The sequence below is a fragment of the Columba livia genome, chromosome 1 (genome assembly GCF_036013475.1).
Source record: "Columba livia isolate bColLiv1 breed racing homer chromosome 1, bColLiv1.pat.W.v2, whole genome shotgun sequence".
Taxonomy (NCBI): domain Eukaryota; kingdom Metazoa; phylum Chordata; class Aves; order Columbiformes; family Columbidae; genus Columba; species Columba livia.
Genome location: NC_088602.1, coordinates 145,109,464 through 145,120,134, shown reverse-complemented (window position 1 = coordinate 145,120,134; position 10,671 = coordinate 145,109,464). Strand labels below are relative to the sequence as shown.

Below are 10,671 nucleotides of genomic sequence, written 5' to 3'. Positions count from 1 at the left end.
GTATACATAACTAGATTGCTTGCTTTCGTGGAAGTACCCCTTAAAAGAGGAATATGTATGGTGATTGAGGGAGAGAGTGCCCCTCTAGTCTGCAAAGTCGCTGGAGAAGGATTGTGAATGAGTGTACTCTGCACTACCTGTGGCTTTTGAGTGCTTTTACTATCTCCTATAGCCTTCATGACCTACACAACCTGGTTCCTTGTTGGAACCAGCTGTAATAGATTTGTTAATCAAACCGGTCTAAATGGATATGTTATCAGTGGCTGTGAAACCTGAGCATATAACATGATATTAGTACATGCTGCCATTAAACAATGCAACCTGTATGCAGTCTTTGTAAAACACTTGTTCCACAGATATGTGTAAAAGCCTAATCTAGTGAACCCTGCAGAACATTCAGTAAGAGACTGACTGAGATAAGGGCCCAGTTGCATCCTTGTGTGAACGAGGTAACGGGGGTCTTCAGCACAAAGCAGGAGGAAAACCAGCTCAAGCCGTTGGAGCCTTGGCCAAACCCAGCGTGGTAGGCCAAAGATGAGAAGTGCACGACAAGATAGACTGCAGCCTTCATCCAAAAGCCCGTGACCACCTGGAGACACTGCGCAGGCGCAACAGGAAAGAGCCAAAAGTGAAGACTCTGGATATAATTCCTTGGAACTCATTTTCATAAGAACGGCCTTTTCGAGGAAAAAGTTATGAATATGTATAGGTGTTCCTGGAATAACCATGAATATGTAATCCTTTACCACATTTAACCAAGCTTGCTGCTGCTGGAAAGGAGCGCCATGGTGGAGCACAGACTCCCCAGCTGCCCAGCACTGTTTTGCCCGCTTGCTGCAATAAATTCTAAGCAATTTATTCCAATGAGTGCGTGCTACTTATCGTGATCGTCTATAACACAGCTTTGGGTGCGAACCCCTGGTTTTCCAGCGCTGAAATAAAGCACCACACATAACTGTTAGTAACAGAACCAGTTTTACAAAATGTTCCTGAAAGGATGAATCAGTTTTGTAAACTGTCCCTGAAAGGATGTTCAAGCATATCATGTTCGAGTATACTCTTATCTTAACAATCTAGCTTTTATCTTAGCCTAAATACGCATAGAGTGAGGAGAAGTACATGCAGTATCTCTGGAGGTTGAGCAAGTCAGCAGTTATCTAGCTATAGAAGTAGTACGCCTGTGCAGTACCCAAAGGTGAAAGGGACAGAAGTGATGAAGACTACTTACTTCATCCTGAAGACCCCCTGAAAGACCACCAGAGGACACTGCACATGATCAAAATAGTTCCAAGATGTTGCAGTCAATGTTGCAATCAATGTTGAGTAATCGTTACGTATCTTAATAAATATATGAATATGCATGTGAACGGACTGTATAAATACTGTGTGTAACTTAAACTGACCAGGGAAGCTAGCTTTGGGTGCGAACCCCTGGTTTCCCAGCGCTGAAATACAGCACCGCATATAACTATGCCCGTGGTTATGTGTCCTGATTGCTAACATAATTACGTTCGTGGTTATGTGTCTTGTTTGCCAACAACAGCGGCCTCCTTGGAGACACAGATCCTGATGCTCATGTGAGTGAGCAGGGTCAGGTCATTTATAAAGCTCAGTGAAAATGACTTTCCCTGACTATACAGTTATATAAGAGCTTTGTTCCCCTGAATGCTAAGCAGAAAACACAACTTAAGGTAAGATCTATTCAGTTTAGGCTTGTCACCTGTTTAAAATTTAAACTTAGATCTTTTAAACACTTCACAGTGAAACAAATAAATAAACTTAACAGCAGAGTCAATTATTCTGTTAAGCGGCATTCTTTATTTTATCAGCGCTGGGGCACAAATGCTGGGGAACACTCCATAAGTGCTCCAATGACTGCATGCTCTTGCGTTGCTTATATTCACATGATTATTACATATGCATTACATTTTTTTAAAATTTTGACATACATCTATACTAAGAAATAATTGATGTTAGTTGTTGTTTAGTTTCTTACTTACATCTATTATTAGTTAAATATAAGCTAAGCACTCTGCTTCTAAACAATGTATTACTTAATCTTCTGTCTCCTCCTTGTCATGCAGGAGGTCTAAAACTTGAAAAATATCCCCTCTTTTTGCAGGTGGTCAGAAAGCTTTTATCACGTCAATCGGTGAATGATGGGTACATCTTTTATAGCTTAATCAGAGTAATTTGGCAGTTTCTCTTCAATAGCCCTCTGGAAATTTTGTGATGTGAAATTTATCGGCAAGTACCTTACTGCTTACATATATTTTCTTTGCACGTTAAATAATATATATATATTTTCCTCCTGTTAGCTATTTTTTACTATAGAGCCTTTACATTTACCAGTTCCCCTAATTGTAGGCTGCCCTGTAAGTCCCAGTTGATCCTCAGCTCACGGTGGGGGATGAAAGACCTACTGTATTTTTCTCAGAAATTGTGATGTGCTGGAAGCTGGGAGCTGCGAGACTTCCCTGGGGGCCTGAGAAGGCAGGCGGGGAGGAGGGGCTCGGTCTGGAGGGGTTTGAGAAACCGAAAGCCAAACTGATCGCGCCGCACGGCTGCCCCTCAGCGACCCGGCGACACCGCAGGCAAACTTCTGCTCCCGCTTGCCGAACTCGGCGGCACCGCCCGGCCGCAGCGTTTGAACCGCGCACCGCTGCCGGCGCGCCGCCTCCGGCCGGGCTGGCGGGCGCTGCTCGGCTCCGGCTCTCAGCCCCAGAGGCCCCCGCACGGCCCGGCCGGGCCTGAGCAGAGCGGCAGCGATCGACGCCAGCGGCCCTGCCTCCCCTCCCCTCCGCTCCCCGCCCCGCGGGGGGTCCCGCCCCGGGGCGGGCCTTGGCGCTCCCCCCGCTGCCCCTGCCCGCCGGCGGTTCGGTAGCACCGGTGCTGCCGGTTCCTTTCGGGCTCTCAGGGGCACTAACGGCCGCTGGCTCCGCCTCTGCGCGCGGAGCGACCCGCCGAGCGGCCGCGCCGGGCTCGGTGAGGACGGACCGGGAGGTGAGGGAAGGGGAGCGGGCGGCGGCGCGGGGAGGACCCGCGGCGGGGACCGTGCCTTCCTCAGCCCGCGGGGCCGGAGACCCGGTGGTTGCGGAGAGGCGCTCCCCAGGCCCCCGAGCGGGCGGGGAGGAAGTGGTCGGCCCGCTGGGAAAGGCCGCGCCGCGCCTCCGGCGGCGATCGGGGTGGGTGGCGGAGTCGTTTCCTTGGGCCGGGCCGGTGAGGCTCTTCCCGGCTCCTCCCCGCGGTAGCGAGGGAGGCCGCGGGCGGAGCCGGCCGGGGTCGCCGGCAGGCGAGGGCCCTGCAGGGCCACGGTGGTTTCCCGGTGCGGCCGCGGGTCTCTTAAGGCGGCAGGCGGGCCCGTCCTGGCGGGCACGGGCGGCGCTGGGCCGGGGTGGGTGGCGGGGAACGGGTCAGGCAGACGACGCGCGGTGTCCGGCAGGCACGTCTGTGTGTGCGGAGATGCTCCTGTCGCAGAACCAGTTAATTACATCAATTAAGCGTCCAGCGAACGACCGGAACAAGCAAAATGAGATCTGCAGGCGCGCTTTCCGGCCGAACTGTTTGCCTCCAGGGACATCCCCCGCCCCGATCGCCTTCAGCAGGCGCTTAATTTACTGTCCTTCTCCATAGGCTGTGGCAATCTAGGGCGATAAGTCTGAAATATATTGTTAGAAATTAAAAAAAAAAGTAGTAGATTTAAGAGTTGTGGGGAAGACCAGGTGTTTTGAGTCTCCCGTGTTTAAGCTCTGTGATGGAAGTCTGGTGTTTGCCCGTGTTTTTTCTTATTTTGTTTTGTTTCAGTCCTTCAGGTGGGCATCACAAGGCCTGTGGTAAGGAGCTGATGCTCGGCCTTGTGTAAGAGGGACACCTGCAGTTGAATATTGTGGTTGAGCCGGCAAACTTGTTTATATAACTTAAAAAAAAAAAAAAAAAAGGTTTTCAGGAGGTATAGGTTTCTGTTTCTGCTTAGAGTTGTCTGAGTAATGCAGTTGAAAGGATTAGCTACCTTATTCCATCTATAAAGGCAGATGGAAAGTGAGAAAAAAGGCAAGTACCCTATCCACACTACTTTATCAACTTCCTTCGTATGCTCTGGGAAGCGTGCTTCATACACCCTTGGTATAGGTGAAAGGTAGAGTTATCAGCTAGCATGTGAGTGGGTTTTCCTAGCTCTGGGTGTGCTTCGGAAACCCATAGGAATGCTGGAGGTTGTTTTCCTAGAAGTTGTTATGAAGTTGACTCACCTCTTTCTAGGAGCTCTGCGGTAACATTGGGCCTTTCCCCGCTCTCTTAACTAGCCTCCTGGGACGACTTAAAAATGGAACAAAACAAACCAGTGCATCTTGACTCTTAGTAAATATTTTCTAGCTCTTGCACCTGAGAATGATGGGAGCAAAACATCAAAATCTCTTTAACTGGGCTCTTATCATCCGATTTCCTTGAATTAATCAGCTAGTGTCCCAAAACATTTAGGTAGACATTCCTGGCAGAGAAAGCAGACTTGTGTTAATGATCACTTTTATATTATTGTCCACAAAATTAAATCCTTCACTCTTGATAGCCGTGCCAGTATCAAAGTTCCCCTGAGTCTCAAAGCAAAGCCTTGGCCAATGTGCTGAGGTAGTTCTGAAGGTGTCTGTCAGGAACTGTTAGTTCTGTCTTGCTGCAGTGATTTGGGTGGTGGGTTAAAGGATGAAGCCCTCTTCATAATTCAAGCTTAAACAATATTTTTGTTTCAGGAAATACTGTACCGTCTAATGTTCTGGCAGAAAAACACATTACAGCATGCTTCATATCAAATCAGCTATGCATTGTTTTCGTTTCCAGCTTAATAATAACTAAAAGTGTTCATCCAGTTCATTATTCTGCTATGTGTTTAGAAAAACTTTTTGTCATCTTGGTTCTGCTTTCTACTTAAATCATAGATGCTTTTTCACCCCCCCTTCCTACTATTCAACAAAAATAGTTGTGGATAAGTAAAAATATTCAGATCTGCAGGAGGCTGTCCTTCGATGGTGGCTTTTTAAAAGGCAGCAAGTTATGTAGCTTGCATGGGTTCTGCAGGCAAACATGTTAGGGTACTAGAATATTTTTATATCTGTTTCTAAAAATTACACAAACAAATTTTTCCCAGCTCTTTTGTTTGTCCCCTCCCACCCCCCCTTTTTTTTTTTTTTTTTTTTTTTTTTTTTAGGAAAAATGATCAAAAGGGGCCTGTTGTATTTGCTTAGTTGCTTACTCTGATGGGGTAGAGGCCTGATGGTGCACTTGGCCAGGTGAGGGGATGTGCTCCTCAGGCAGTCTTCTTGCCAGGCTGTTTGCCCATAACAGACCAGCTGAGATGGCTAGTATGACCTTTGGAGCCACTACCTGGGTCTGTTGGCTTTTGGCTGTGGGTTGCAAACAAGGGAATTGGTTTCTCAAATTCTGTATGTATGGTGCTTGCTCAGCTTCATTTGCTGCAAACGGGAGCAGCGTGTCAGTGGGCTGGAGATGTGTGACTTTTGTCACAGTGTTTCTGGCTTCTCCTGGTCTTAATGCAATAATTAACTTGTTATTTTGATGTTGAGCCTTTCTTCTCTTTGTTGATGACTAATAATCAACATGTAAGGAACATTTAACGAAGAACTGTTATTTTTACGTAACTGAGGACCTGGTACCTGACCCCAGCAGCGGCGAAGGACCGAGAGACTCTGAATTCTTAATGTAATACACAATCCCTTCCCAGAATATGTACTGACACCTGTATATGTATCGATACCTGTATTGATAAGTTAATTTAGGGGGAAGAGTAGCCAAAGTACCAGGAATCCGTATCTTCAATAGATTGATCAGGGGAAGGGTATTGCATGCGTTGGGATAGTCTGTAAACCCTGAAGTACCCAGCCAATGGGGAACAGGGCAGGGAAATTGTGGGTGGGATTTTGGGGAGATACAAGCAGGGGCTTTTTGCCCTATTAGGTGTGCCTAGCTTTAGGTAGAACACCCGGTCTTGCAAAATTGTTATTAAAATATGTTTTGCTGAGAGATCCTGCCTGGGCCTATTATATTTGCAAAATAATTGTTTCCTACAAACAAACTGGCACAGGAGGGAGGTGAATACTCGCCACCCCCTCATATAAAAGGAAGTAAGGGGAGGCAAGGCTGAAGACAGCAAATAAAGGGAACAGAAGGTCAAGAAGGTGCAACTTGACTATCTTAATTCCAATAACAGCTCCTGCTTTGCTGAGCCTGACTATGAAGGCTTGTGAGAAACTGTAGAGCCTGCTGGTGGCTCTTAAGAGGAGGGGGAAAAAAAAAACCACAATACACACACAAGGAAAAAATGGTGAAAACATACATTTTGGTTGTTTGGTTGTTAGTGTTAGGTGATTGTTATTCTTTGCTTTTATGAGCTGATTCTGGGCACTAATGAAAGGAAGCTGTTGCTTCACAGCAAAATGGATTTCAAAATCTGCCAGGGGATGTTCTGCTGTATTATTAGTACTCAGGGACACTCGTCCAGTGATATTGTTGGTACAGGTCATTGCTGCTTCTGTAATAGTAGCACTTGCAGCTTAATGACTATTGTCTCTTCTAGGAGCAAAGACCGGTAAGGAGCTCCTGCTCTTGCGGTGGGTGCTACACATCTGTCTGAAGGGACACACAAGATTGCTGAAATAAGTGATTTTTTTCTTTTTTTAATTGGAAATATAGAAGCTATTTTATTATCTATAGTCTGGTTCATCCTGAAGCACCACAAGTAGCAGCGTCAGTGCAACTGAAGATGTCAGTGGGGGGGGTTGGGAAATGGATGTGGGGAAGATGTAAACTTTTCAACATGTCTTTGCCACTCCAAGTATTTCTATTCTATAGTTAATACTGTTACAACCACAGTTTTTCAAATGGTTCTACTTTTCCATTGCTGACAGGGAATGAGTTTTTTTCTCTTTAATTCGTTTGATTCATAAGCACTACTAGGATCTTTCTGACTATTATATGTGTCTTTGCTTAATCATGAGAGTTGTAAGTTCTCAGCAGTTTTGAAATGGTAAAGGGCAGTGAAAATGTAAAGCAAAAGCGTTTGAATTTCATACTTGGAGGAATTGCAAGGAAGGACAATTTAGTGAGTGTAAATGTTAATGTAACTTACAGTATTTAGGAAACTTGATAAATCAGCAGAGGACAGAGGCATTATCACAGCTGTACTTTTTTATAAAAAACACTCCTTTGATCTTGAAGTTAGTAATATGTGTTATTAATGGTATAAATGGTCTCCGTAAAATGTTAAAGAGCTCTTTGAGTATGTGCTGGTGAAAGATTACTGTTCTCCGTGACTGAAATTCAATTAACTTCTTAATTTGCACTTCAGCCAGTGTACTGGAAGGCTGCTATAAGGTCTTTTCCAGGCTGAACAACCCCAACTCTCTTAACTTGTCATCATAGGGGAGTTGTTCCAGCCTCTAAAAGTCTTTGTGGCCATCCTCTGAACAAGGAGGTACTTATGCGAGTTGGAAAAATCATATGCAACAGCTACTTTTGGATCCTAACTAGCAGGCAGAGTTCAAACTGCTCATCTGTGAAGGGAGTTCCTCTGGAACCTGTGATATGTGACTTAATTCCTCGGGAATTTCTCATTAGATGCTAACGAACATGCTGAGACAGTACTTGTCCATGTCAGCAATGGCTGTGCATGTTTGTGATCTTGAATGGTCACCAACAGCAACTGGAGCTTTGAATTTGATGTTACATCTAGTTGTGGGTTTGTTAGTTTTGACTTTATTTTGTTCATTGCTTATAATAATTCTGTATATCCAAGTTGAGCAAATAATGAAACAAATTATGTTGATCCAACATGTATAACATATGCAACCCACTGCAAATATTATTCTTGTGTGTTAAAAATTGCTTTCTCATGCTTATGACTATTAGTCAAAAGTGAACTTACTTTTTCCCTTGAGGAATGTAAGCAATAAACACTTGGTTAATGCCATCAAGGAATCAAATACTATCTTGAAGATTTCATTTTGTTCTGAACAGCGATGTCTCTTTTGCTGATGTCGGTACCTTGCTTGATGTTGTGGAGACCTAGAATTTTAAAACTCGTGAAACATGGCTCTTCCAAATGCCTGGAGTTCATGGTGCTTAAAGAAAATTCACTTTTTATCTTTCAGAATAATCTGTTTGAGCTCAGTTTAGATGCTACTTATGACAAAATCAGATTCTTCTGTGTCTAGCACTTCCAATTATTGGTATGTGGCATTGCGTTTATTTGTTATCTCATTCCTGGTGAGAAGAATGGCCTCTTTCCTGCTGCCATTTTGGCTGTGACTGCAATTCCCATTACTCTTGCAGCAGTGTTGCTGGGTGTGGTTCTATAGCTGTAGGACTGTGGATCAGTTGCAGTGTCAAGGAGTGCTTTTTCTTTTTTTTTTTTTTTAGTTTTAAAATTGAAGAATATAATGGTAATTCTTCAAGTTGTTATTAACTGCCTGCTACAGGAAACACAATTTTAGCACTATCTGAAGGGTATTAAACAATTCTGGGTAGTGTAGTGTGCAGAAGTCTCTGTAGTGCAAGACACCCATGAGAGTTATGAACCATTATCTTACACGTTGGAGAAAATTGACCAAAATTTTTAAGTTGTTAATTTTATTGACCAACTTTGTGTACACAACTGACACATGAGTACAGGAGCATTGGGTCATGGACTTTGATACTGGTCTATTGTTGATTTAGTGCCTTCCAAATGAAGAAATAAACTTAACAGCAGAGTCAATTATACTGTTAAGCAGGCATTATTTTATTAACAGCGCTGAGGATCATCCTCCATAAGTGCTCTGATGACTGGATGCTCTTGCATTGCTTATGTTCGCACAATTATTGCATATTCATTACAAATTTTTGAAAGTTTTAACATAAAATATCTATATAAAGAAATAATTGATAAAGTTAGTTATAATTTATTAGTTTCTTACAACACATCTATTAATTACTAGTCAAACATAGGCTAAGCACTCTGCTTCTAAACAATGTATTACTTAGTCTTCTGTTTCCCTCTTGTCATGCAGAAGGATCTAAAACTTGAAAAATATCCCCTTGTTTTGCATTTGCTTAAAAGCATTTATCTCATGTCAACTGGTTAATGATGGGTACATCTTTTGTAATATAATCAGAGTATACATTAATGTAGCAGCTTCTCATAATCTTTTGGGTTTTCCTCCTGCTCTGGCTAGTTCAGCGTGAAATCAAACTTGCAGACCCACGCACATTGGCATAAATCCACTATGGCAAAATAGAAACACAATTATGTCCCTGTAGTTACTGGTGCTTGGACTTCCTGCACACCCCATGGTCTCTCCAGATGCTGACTTTTCCACTCCTTTTCCAGTTGTTGGCACCCAGACTTTGCTTGCTTGACAGTCTCTCCAGCTGCTGTTGTGGAGACCTCCAAGCCCTTACTTGTCACGAGCTCCTTTTATTCTTCCTCTCTATTTCCATCTCTCATTGTTCTTACACATCCCCCTTTTCCCTACATTTGATCCTTTCCTTAAGTGTTCCTTCAGTTTTGTATAGTCCTGAATTCGAGGTTTGTAACATAAATATTAAAATTGCAGTGACTGACATATCAATGAAAATGTTTGAGAAAGCAGCGGGAGAAACAGCAGACCAAGAGTTAAAAGAACGGACTGCTTTGGCAGTGAAGGAGCATCATTTCCAGGACACTGCAGCAATAAAATTGGGGAATGTGTTGAGTGTAAGGGTTTGTGAAAGGTGAGAGCATCTGCTTCATTAAGGTTATCAGCCCAAGGACCTTTTCAGTGAAAAAGGAGATAGTAAGGGGGAAGGAATAAACCAAATGTTTAGAGACACAAACTTGGCAGATAAACAATGCTGGACATAATAACAAGAAGTAAATGTCCTCAGCTATGTTAATTGAGTGTGTAGGATGTAAGAGTGTTTATTTCAGCAAGATTATTTGATCAAGGACCCTGTCAAATGGGATTCTAGAGGAAAGAGGGAAGCAATAAACAAAACTTAGAGAGATAAACCTGACAGGCAGATGTGAAGGAGACAGAAGAAACAAACAGTGTCAGTCTTGATAATTGATGAGCCATTGAGAAACTGTGGGCAAACCATGACTTTTAAACTGATTAGATTGAAAACCTTTGCATCCCAGGTGTGGGTGGAAGAGGATGGTGGAACAGTTGTATGTAAACTGTGGCTGGTCAGGAGGTCTGTCTGACTGAGCCCTGGGCCCGATCCCTGCAGCCAGTCATGTCTTGAGTCTGTCCCTGACTGTCTCTCTGTCCTTTGTGTGTGGATGCTGCAAGACTGCCAGCTACTGAGGAGCCCGGTCTGAGTTGATAACTGGACCAGCAAGTGGAGTCCGACTGGAGGTGTAGGCATCTCTGGCCCATGGTGTCAGCAACTGGAGTGAGAGGATGTCTCAGCATCAGTAATTGGAAGGACTGTTCCTCTTGGCATTGTCTCTACAGGTCCCACAGACTTTCTGTCCAGAGTACCAGCTACTGGGGGTATTGGCATGAATGGGTTTGTTGCCAGCAGCTGGCGTCAGACCTGGGGGTGCAGGCACCCCTGGACTGAAGTGTCAGCGATTGGAACGAGTGAGGTGCTCAATACTGGTGGCTAGAGTGGGATGGTGGGTCACAGTGCACGTGCTGGCTG

The 10,671-nt window shown here is 44.2% G+C and overlaps 1 protein-coding gene across 7 annotated transcripts in view; it reads left to right on the top strand.

Moving 5' to 3' along the window:
- The first annotated feature begins 2,818 nt into the window (after positions 1 to 2,818).
- The window catches only part of RESF1 (retroelement silencing factor 1), a 35,229-nt gene continuing 27,376 nt past the window's right edge, over positions 2,819 to 10,671 (top strand). For 2 of the 7 annotated variants that reach the window (XM_065034841.1, XM_065034889.1), the window contains exon 1: positions 2,819 to 3,003. The gene's annotated coding sequence lies outside the window, so the exon portion shown is untranslated. The remainder of the gene's footprint in view (positions 3,004 to 10,671) is intronic. The other 5 variants (XM_065034862.1, XM_065034882.1, XM_065034869.1 and 2 more) reach the window with 5 other exon arrangements.